An 11,803-nucleotide genomic window follows, 5' to 3' on the forward strand; every position below is an offset into this window, starting at 1 on the left:
GGGGCACCTGTTCTCTTTCCTACTTAGTCATACACAATGGCCAAAAGGGCACCTGTTCTCTTTCCTACTTAGTCATACACAATGGCCCAAGGGGCACCCGTTCTCTTTCCTACTTAGCCATACACAATGGTTCAAGGGGCACCTGTTCTCTTCCCTACTTAGTCATACACAATGGCCCAAGGGGCACCTGTTCTCTTTCCTACTTAGTCATACACAATGGTTCAAGGGGCACCTGTTCTCTTTCCTACTTAGCCATACACAATGGCCCAAGGGGTCACCTGTTTTCTTTCCTTCTTAGCCATACACAATGGTTCAAGGGGCACCTGTTCTATTTCCTTCTTAGCCATACACAATGGTTCAAGGCGCACCTGTTCTATTTCCTTCTTAGCCATACACAATGGCCCAAAGGGGTACCTGTTCTATTTCCTTCTTAGCCATACGCAATGGTTCAAGGGGCACCTGTTCTCTTTCCTACTTAGTCATACACAATGGTTCAAGGGGCACCTGTTCTCTTTCCTACTTAGCCATACACAATGGCCCAAAGGGGTACCTGTTTTCTTTCCTACTTAGTCATACACAATGGTTCAAGGGGCACCTGTTCTCTTTCCTACTTAGTCATACACAATGGCCCAAGGGGTACCTGTTCTATTTACTTCTTAGCCATACACAATGGTTCAAAGGGCACCTGTTCTCTTTCCTTCTTAGCCATACACAATGGTTCAAGGGGCACCTGTTTTCTTTCCTACTTAGTCATACACAATGGTTCAAGGGGCACCTGTTCTCTTTCCTACTTAGTCATACACAATGGCCCAAGGGGTACCTGTTCTATTTCCTTCTTAGCCATACGCAATGGTTCAAGGGGCACCTGTTCTATTTCCTTCTTAGCCATACACAATGGTTCAAGGGGTACCTGTTCTATTTCCTTCTTAGCCATACACAATGGTTCAAGGGGCACCTGTTCTCTTTCCTACTTAGTCATACACAATGGCCCAAGGGGTACCTGTTCTATTTCCTTCTTAGCCATACACAATGGTTCAAGGGGCACCTGTTCTATTTCCTTCTTAGCCATACACAATGGTTCAAGGCGCACCTGTTCTATTTCCTTCTTAGCCATACACAATGGCCCAAGGGGTACCTGTTCTATTTCCTTCTTAGCCATACACAATGGTTCAAGGGGCACCTGTTCTCTTTCCTACTTAGCCATACACAATGGCCCAAGGGGTACCTGTTCTATTTTCTTCTTAGCCATACACAATGGTTCAAGGGGCACCTGTTCTATTTCCTTCTTAGCCATACACAATGGTTCAAGGGGCACCTGTTCTATTTCCTTCTTAGCCATATACACTGACAAACTAACAAGAGTATGGTTTGTGAATTAGTGTCTGTATCGATGGATTTTCCCGCAAAATTATCTGGCTGGGAGTTGCTAAAACAAACCGTGACCCAAATGGTATTGCCGGATATGACCTACAGGCCATAACTGATGCTGATGGAGCTCATGCATGCGTGCGCAGTGACATGGGGACTGAAAAGCGAAGAGTCGCGGATTTACAGAATTCCTGCTCGAAACTACATGTGAGTGTTACCTGAGCTACCTCTTTGAAACAATTCGACATGCAAGGGGTTGGCTGTTGGTGGGCATTCTGAGAAGACAGTCGAGAATATAGAGTTTTGGGTGAACCTGTGCGTTTGAATAGATGAAAGCTGAGGGGCATTTCACGGGAGATGTGTTGGACAAAAGTTTGATTCAATTCTGTTTCTTCATATCCTGAAAGTAAATATAAGTGACATGGTATTCATCCATTCTCTTCCCACAGAGGTTACTCCTGTCATATCTTCCTACGTAGGAAGATATGACAGGAGTAACCTCTAATGGGAAGAGAATGGGTATTCATCCTATTCACAAGACCTTTGAAATGGTTTATCTGACTAATTTGATAATAATTGTTATGTGACAAATTCCATAAAGTTTATTGGTGGAAATTGTCTTTACAACAGCTTGCATGCCGGAATTAATTGTCTCGTTTTTTTAGAAAAAGCTTCACAACCCAAATTACTACTCTTAGTTTGCCACTTTCACTTTAATGTTGCTTTTGAGCAGGCTAGGTTGACAGTGAGTGAGTGAGTTTAGTTTTACGCCGCACTCAGCAATATTCCAGCTATATGGCGGCGGTCTGTAAATAATCGAGTCTGGACCAGACAATCCAGTGATCAACAGCATGAGCATCGATCTGCGCAATTGGGAACCGATGACATGTGTCAACCAAGTCAGCGAGCCTGACCACCCGATCCCGTTAGTCGCCTCTTACGACACGCATCGTCGCCTTTTACGACAAGCATGGGTTACTGAAGACCAATTCTAACCCGGGACCTTCACGGGTCGCTAGGTTGACAGAAGTCCAGAGAGTATGGAACTCGAGTCGCATACGTTCTTCCAGGAATGGTGCTGGAAAAGGACCAAGCATACCGTACTCCCTTCTCGAAATGTACTTCACAAGAGATTATATATGTGAGGTTGCACTTGAACGTTTGGATGTCTGCTTGGATGTCTGCACTGTTAATGGCAAAAATTATTCGCAGTGTTTAGGTTCAATCCATGTCGTTGTACATGTGCTGTTCTTGTGGAATGTTTAGTCAGTGATTTTAATTTGGTAGAATGATTAAATAACTGTCATTGTTAGTGGCTGTACCTTCAACGGGTGTTGAAGTCCAATTTCATTCAAAGTATTTCTCATTTTACGTGGTTTTAAAAGCAGTATATGTGCTACTTTTAACTGTTTGGCTAAACTCCCCACTATTGTGGGCTATCTTTAGGTGCTGGCGATCTACAGCCCATATTTATACTGTACAGATATTAGTGGTAATATTTTACTGTTAGATACTAGTTGTATATCTGTGATACTGAGAGGTTATATATAGTCTGAAATTGTGTTCTTAATGAGTAGTGATAGTACAGTCACAATTTGGCTGAAATATTGCGGATGTTACTGTAAAATTTAACTCACTCACTCTTATGGACTGTTGAACGATAACCTACCTTGAAGAATTCTTTCCATGTAATAACATTTCATTTGGCAGTTAAGGTTCAGCACTGATTCTATTAGAAGTTTGTATGCGACAATAACTTCTACCATTGAGAGCACGTTTAGATCAATCTAAAACAACATGAATACATCACATTCCACTTCTGAAATATTCATTTTAAACAGTGTGTACAAACACAACTAATACAGTCAATAGCTTAATGTTTAAAGCGAAATAAAGTCAAATGTTAGTGTGGTCGGTTTTTGTTGGCATGTTGTTCAAAGGAATGTTGTTTTAATTATTCAGGAAAAGGGAACACTGAATAATTCATGATAAGCTAAGACAAAGGTCGTTGTGGGAGTACGGTTCGTAGTGTTCTGAGACATTGAATCTTGTAAACAGTGAGTGAGTGAGTTTAGTTTTAAGCCGCTTTTAGCAATATTCCAGCAATACCACGGCTGGGGACACCACAAATGGGCTTCACACATCGTACCCATGTCTGTGAAGACAATCCAGGGATCAACATCATAAACATCGATATACACAATTGGGATGCGATGTGTCAACCAAGTCAGCGAACCTGACCACCCGATCCCGTTAGTTGTCTTTTACCACAAGCATCGATTTCTAATTATCATGCATTCAACATTTTACACAGAATACGAATATAGCAACATCTTATGAACTTATATGTTGATATAGCAAATAATTGTGTCAAATTCAATGTCCAACTAAAACAGGCGTTTGTTAAATAGTTTCTAAAGACAAAGTCAAGCCCGATCTTTATGGGTGGATTAAAGATATGTAAAGTATGTCACATATATAGATAATAGGTATCACTATTGGCTTGTTTGTGAGGCTGATTCAGATATTAAATACTGTGTAGTGTATACAGTCCACTTTACAGACATATAATATACTAATATCAGTTGAAATTGTTAGAAGGTTGGCATTTTCATATACTGCATTTTGGAAATACAAATGTCCAACTCAAAGACAGTTCGTTGGCCGCACCGTCACTGAGATTGTCACTGATGGTTTTCACACACGAATAACTGACATGGGTTGTCGTGGCTACAAGCTTATTCTGATGAATATTTAAAAAAAACAACCTCATCAATGGAAAGTGCTCATTTGTCTTCCCTGGATTTTTATATGTATCCAAAATGCATGAGCTGACATGACAATTTGCCATATTTTATGACTGAAAGACAAAATATATCTGATATAGCACTTTAATATACGATGGCGTTGGTATAAAGTATAAAAAGGTACAGATTAAAAAGATAAATGGGTTTTATATACAAAGAAAGAGACAATTTGTTTTCTCTGCAAGGTGACCTAAAAATTTTCAGGAACCCAGCTGCCGATCGCGGTCACTCGACCAAGGACTTTGCGTGACCTCCGGTTGAATGACTTTACCTGGCTTATTCCCATGGCTGTGCCAGTTCCCAAGGTTCGTGCCAAGGTTCACGCTGCAAAGGCCCACAAACGTATATACGTATGATAATGATGGTTTTACGCGAACAGGAGCCCATAAATGTCAAATGAATGTTTTAAACTCGAGGCTACCCCAAAGCCCCAATTGAAATTATGAATTTGTTGAAACATGTTTGTTCGTTTGTTTGTCGATTAACACTGCACTCGGCAATATTTTAGCTATTCACTGCATGAGTGTGCGCAGTTCAGCAGATAAACTACAGCGCCTGCTACAGAATAACGTCCGAACAAACCAGTGGTTGATATAATGAACATAGTCCCACCTGTTCACATGCAAAAAACAGGCTACTGAACCTGTACATATACGCGCCATTCACCACAGCGATCGTGGCTGAGTGAGTGAGTATGGTGTTACGCCCCATCTAGCAATACTCCAGCAACATCATGGCGGGGGACACCTGAAATGGGCTTCACACATTGTACCCATGTGGGGAATCGAATCCGGGTCTTCGGTGTGACGAGCGAACGCTTTAACCATAAGGCTACCCCACCGCCCCTTAAAGCTTTTGTAGCTTTAAATGAGTTTAGTTTTACACCGCTTTTAGCAATATTCCAGCAATTTCAAGGCTGGGGACACAAAAATTGGGCTTCACACGTTGTGTCCATCTAGGGAATCGAACCCAGGTCTTCGGCGTGACGAGCGAACGCCTTAACCACTAGGCTACCCCACCACCCCCTCGTAGATTTAAGCTGATAATACTCCTAACATGTAGACTGGTTTTGGACAGTCGAAGAGCTGAGACCATTTTTAGAAACAGAACCCAGATGCATTTCCTACGACAAACAAACATTATGTATACATATATCTGCAAACCAAATTCCCTGGGTATTTTCAGTAATAACAGAAATATCGATTTCTTGATGCTGGGAATAGTTGACTGCAAAAACATCAAATATGAATGAATGGTTTTGAAATTTGATATATTAAGCATCGTGGTGGAACTGAAACAAACACGCTTATCGCGAACTAACGCACATAACGAACAGTGTTGGTCCCAGCCATTTTGCAATACATTTCATAAATGTCATAACAAATGGTTCCTTTAATTTCATTAGAACTGTAACCATTGCACGCAAATGATAGTAATTAAGTACTGACTTAGCTGTTGATCAAAATGCAAGACGGTGCCCCATTCATAGTCTCCTTCATGTAGAAATTACTAGATGAGAATATTACATCAGTTGTACATCGTATGTGAGATAATTTCTATTTACTATTAGTTTCGCGTGTGTGAGTGAGTGAGTATGGTTTTACGCCGTTTTCAAACAAGGAAAGACGTGCCTGTAGGTGACGTTGGAGCAAACGTGGACGTATTGTAGGCCGTCTCGGCCGGTTGCTGTGCTCCCTCGGTCGGTTCCGTAAAGTCCTGGAACTGATTGGACCTAAGCCAGGAATGGTCCGAGCAGTCAAACTGACAGCCTGGAATCGATTCCTTAGATGGGTCAGCCGAATGTGGTTGCCTTGCTGACGTGACGGCACGCGTGGACGACCGGTCTAAGGCAAATCACTCTCGTGTTCCCACAATGTTGAAAACGTCTCCATAGAGATGAGAACGTGTTTCGATGAGCATTGAAATATCTGGCCACTTCATTTTGGGCCATTCCAGTCCCCAGCATACTCACGGCGCGGAGACGCTGATTTTCTGTAACCCGTGGCATGACGTACGCGCATATTAAGTTGAAATTCATGTGTTTTCCACTACATGCAGAGGCTAGAGAATAATCAATCGTTCTTCATCGACCGTCCTTCAATATCTAATATCAGGTCTGTGATCTTCAGTTGACAGAAAGCATGCAAAAAGTTCATTGTGCACAAAGTTCAATACGTGACATCAAATTTCATGCAAATTGCTTTGCTACATAATAATAATAATAATAATAATAATAATAAGGGCCTGATGATGTACGCCTCTCCGTGGTGGGCCTAGATAGGGGAATTTTATTCCCTGAACTGAACGTAGATCACCCAGTTAGGGCTGACCCCCCGAAGCTGGTTTTTCACTGGGTTACAAATAGCCAAGAAGAATTTAATCTTTCAACTCCGCAGCCCAGTCAGCCTTCCTCCGGTAAAGAAACAAACCATACTGGAGATGGGACTTGCCCCAGGGGAAGGCACAGAACCCGGCCAAGAATATCTTGGTCAAACCATCTCAAAATCCTGTGTATATTTTGTTTCATTCTATTTATGATGAAATATCTGGCATACCTTTAGAAAATCGGAGGCCATTTAAACAAACAAATGAATCTTTTCCCAAAAGTGAAATCAATTTATTAAATGATATTATGTCTTTGAAACTTTCATCGGACTGTTCATTACATGAAGTTAATTGTTGTGTATATGCTGCCGCTCGAACCTTGGAGGAAATTCACACAGTTTCCAAAGAAAAAACATCTACTACTAAGAACAATACACCAAAGAAAAACCGGTTTCAAGTAAAACTAACGGAAACTAGAAAATACATTTCCTGGATAGAGCTGTGCCTGAAGTTAAGATCATCAGGGAGTCCAATGTCCAAACGGCAAAAGTCAATTTGGAGAAAATTGAAATTACAATACAAGACAACAAAAGAAAGGGTACTTCTCCAAATTGTCGATACCCTTAAGGCTAAAATAAAGGTTTGGACTGAAAGAAAGAAAAAATGGGAAAAGAAAAATAAATTCATCAAACAAAATAAACTTTTTAGAAACAATGAAAAGCATTTCTACAGGCAACTGAAAACAAAGGGTGATGGTGAACATGACAAACGGCCTCCCATGGATGCCAATGAAAGGTTCTGGAAACAGTTGTGGTCTGTACCCGGCGACTGTAACCTGGAGGCACCATGGGTCCGTGATTATGACCAAGCAATGCATGAGAAGGTAACTAGGTCGTTTGTCTGTTACATCTCACCAGATTGCCTGAAAAGTGTCATCAAAAAGTCCAAATCTAATACAGCTCCAGGGCCTGATGGCATTCGAAACCGGTATTGGAAACTGTTCCCCTGTGTCCAAACACCATTACTACACTGTTTCAATTCTCTCGTGGACACAGGTGATGTTCCTCCATGGTTCTGCAAAGGTCGCACAATACTTCTCCCCAAGAAAGGAGACTTGACTGATCCCAAAAACTTCCGCCCTATTACATGTTTGAATACACAATACAAAATATTCACAGGGTGTTTGACAAACCTTGTGTCATCTTACTGCTCTTCCAATGATATAATTTACAGAGAGCAGAAGGGAGCAAGAAAGGGATGTTGGGGGTGCAAGGATCAACTTCTTGTACAGAAAATGATTTTGGAAGAGGCTAAAGCATATCACCGCAACCTCTCCATTTGCTGGATTGACTACAAGAAAGCATACGACTCTGTCCCTCACGAATGGATTCTGAAGTCTCTTCATTGTATTGACCTCCCTGAGCGACTACTTGATTTACTCAAGTCTTTAATGAGTTGCTGGTCGACTCAACTTGAGATGTACTCGCATGGGCAGGTGCAGACTTCAGAATCTATTCCAATCAGAAGGGGCATTTTCCAGGGGGATTCCTTTAGTCCTTTGCTTTTTTGTCTGTCTTTAAATCCTTTGAGCTTTCTGCTCAATAAAGAGGAGGGTTACCATCCCGGACCTCCTCAGCACAGATCCCCAACACCTCTTACTCATCTCCTTTACATGGATGACATCGAGCTCCTTGCCAAAGGAGATTCCAATTTGAAAGAGCAGGTTCTCCTTGTCGAGTCCTTTTCTAATGATATTGGCATGACATTTGGACTCGACAAATGTAATACTCTTCATATGAAACGTGGCAAGGTAGTTAATGATGGATCGGTCAGGTTACAAGGGGGAGAAGTTATTGAGCATCTTGTGGAAGATCAGGCCTACACCTATCTTGGAATGCAAGTTCGAGACAAGCTCCAGAATGCCCAGATTCAAGACAAACTTCGGGCCGAGTACAAATCTCGTTTAAAGAAAATCTGGAGCTCAGAGCTAAATGCTCGAAACAAGGTCAAAGCCACCAATACTTTTGCTGTGCCAGTCCTCTCCTATTCCTTTGGAGTAGTTGACTGGACGAAACAAGACATCCAGAGTCTTGACCGCGTGACCAGAAGGATCATGTCTGATAACAGAGCCCACCACCCTCGTTCTTCTCTTAACCGTTTATATATGCCAATCAGTTCTGGAGGTCGGGGTTTGATTAATGTGGAGGCTCTTCATGACAGAATTTTATTGTGTACTTTTGCACATATTTATTTATCGGATGATCCTCTAGTGATGCATGTGAAGACTCATGATGAAAGCAAGGAATTCCACAGCTATTTTAAGCGTGCCAAGGTTGTTGGACAAAATCTGAAATTTGAGGTTGACTTTGCTGATGGCAATGTACTGCTGGACGGTACAGCGATGGGAGTAAACCAGGTGAAGTCCTTTACCAAGTCTGCCCAGAGTCGGTCTTTTGTGGAGAAGCTTTCTGAGAAACCATTGCATCGTGTTTACATGCAGTGTGTTGAACAGAATAGCAATCCCACCGACTCCTTCGCCTGGATGAAGTCGGCTGGTCTTAAATGTGAAACTGAGGGCTTCCTTTTTGCTGCTCAGGACCAGTCACTTCCCACTCGTAATCGCCTAAATGTGATTCTTAAAGAGAATATTAACATGAAATGTCGACTTTGCAATGAATTCACAGAGACTGTTCAACACCTTGTCAGTGGATGCCCTTCCTTGGCACAAACAGCATATCTTAAACGACATGATGGCATGGCTCGTTGCGTTTACTACCGTCTCCTAAATGCCTGTGGCTTTGACTCCGAGGTCCATCCATGGTACGACCCTGAACATGTCCAGGGCGTCATGGAAAATGATGCTCTCAAACTTCTGTGGAATAGGCCCATATACAGCCTCAGAAGAATTCCAGCTAACAAACCTGATCTTGTCCTTTTTGATAGAGCCAATGAATTTATTTATATCATTGAATTTTCTGTCCCTTTTGACACCAATGTGATTGGCAAGATTAAGGAAAAGCATTATAAATATGCGGACCTCGTCTTTGAAATGTCTCGCTTGCATCCCAAGTACACTGTCGTCAGGCACCCCATTGTTCTCGGTGCCCTTGGTTTGGTACGTCCTGATCTCTTGGCGCAGATCAGAAGAGTGCCCGGGTTCTCCACCGGGAGTACAGCCCTTCTGACACTCTGGGTAATGCAGAAGGCTGCAGTGTTGGGGAGCCTTCATATTCTCCGGAAAGTTCTTGGTGGGTTCGACTAGGCAGCGTTTCATGGGAGAAGTCCCATTTGCTGTCTGGGCTGCGTGTAGAGGGGGCAAGGGCCCTGAGCTGATGATGAGCCTTACCAGCCTGACTGTGCCAGGATCACCCGAACCCTCTCTGCTGCATACAATTTTTAATCTGTAAAACATAATAATAATAATATATAGCGCCTTTCCACGTCACAGGGATATGCTCAAAGCGCTTCCTGAGCTCAAGTTAAAACTATATACAGTTGGCAGGTACGGATGATTGATTGACTATTTAGGTGTTTTTTTAAACTTTACAAATGACCTTTATCTTATGCAATTCTGTGTTGTGCACAGTTACTTTTTCCCGTTAGAATATAATCAACAGATCATAATAAATTGTAATACATTTGGCACAAGTCATGGCACTGACCGGAGTTCATCATGGCACATATGAAACCACCGAATGTCAGGGAAAGGGTCATCTGTTCCGAATATTCCCCGTGTGAGTCAAACCGGCTTGGCATCGTCGCCCCATTGAACCCACCAGATTACGAATTCTGGCCTGGTGAATGTTCACCTACTATTCCTACAGTATTTGTGTAAACTGTTGGAGGTTCTGTGGTTGTTGCTGAGGTTAGGTCCCATACTGCCTACAGTTCCAAATTGCCTACATCCCAAACTGCCAACAAAAACAAAGGCAGCGTGGGAAATGATTTTTTGCCCTGTAGAATAATGGAACAGCCCAATTATCAATGAAGAAGGGGTGTGTCGTTTGGAGTAAGGTAATAGTAGTTATTTGCTTTATTTAATGTGGCACGCACAACTAAGGTATTTCGGCGACGGGGTAGTACACTTATTAAGGAATGAGGGGAACGAAAAATAGAAATTAGTAGTAAATGGTTATTGTTATTGTATTTTTTAACCAACCCATGTTTAAAAACATATTTATTAAGTGAATAATGATAAATATATAAAAGGTTAAAAAATGAACTTGATAAAAAGAGAGAACTGATTTAAAAAGTTAAAAGAACATATATACATATTTATAATAATTTTTAAAATGGTAAAAAGTGGTATTATTGTTTTTGTTGCTAGATTGTTTGGTATAATTTTGTATGAATGAGATATTTAGTGAGTGGTTTCATTAATTTAGGATTTGTTAGAATGTGCTTGAAATCAGAAGAGTCCTACTGGTTTTGGTATCTACATACCCAAAAAGCCTTAAATAGTCCTATAATCTCCCGGCAAACTCCAGCATCTTCACAGCAGAACTCGCAGCCATAGTTCAGGTCTTGCAAACAGCATCTGACCAAACAAACACTACCATCTGCATTTTTACGGATTCCTTAAGCTCCATACAGGCTCTCAGAAATTACTCTACAACAAAAAGACCAAAAAGACATCCTTGTCATTTGTGTGTAATTGTGAAACCAGTAAAAGACTGTAAAACTTATACATTGTTCATGATATACCCATGTCTCTATGTAAAGACTGAGAATTCTCAGAATTAATAAAGATGTCTTACCAACCAACACTTGCCATTTTTTTAAACTTCTGTAAGCAGAGTGGGAAGACACCAGAGAACAGGTCAGTTCATTAACCAACTAACTGGTCAAGTTCATTTTAGCAGGGGTAGAACAGGTCAGATCGGTGTATTCCCATTAACTCCACTTCCTGATCACTGGACCCTATCATGTTGTTTTAACCTGTAGGCAGTTTGGAACTGTAGGCAGTATGGGAATACACCGTTGCTGACGTCATCGCAGATCGCCAGCGCCCACCAGCGAATGCCCCAAAATTTCGCTTCATTCCTCCCGCGTGCTTATATTACAGTCAAATTCATACATGTTCGAACGTACTGCCACCTTTCACTCAGGAAAGTGCACTTTTTGAGTGCTTTTAACAGCTATTAAGTCAAAATTCAATGTTCAGCCGCACTCAGCAATATTCCAGCTGTATGGCGGCGGTCTGTATGAGCAATAATCGAGGGTGGACCAGACAATTCAGTGATCAACAGCATGAGCATCGATCTACGCAGTTGGGATTCGATGACATGTGTCAACCAAGTCAG

The sequence above is a fragment of the Haliotis rubra genome, unplaced genomic scaffold (genome assembly GCF_003918875.1).
Source record: "Haliotis rubra isolate DU_JTF1 unplaced genomic scaffold, ASM391887v1 Scf1687, whole genome shotgun sequence".
Classification (NCBI taxonomy): Eukaryota; Metazoa; Mollusca; class Gastropoda; order Lepetellida; family Haliotidae; genus Haliotis; species Haliotis rubra.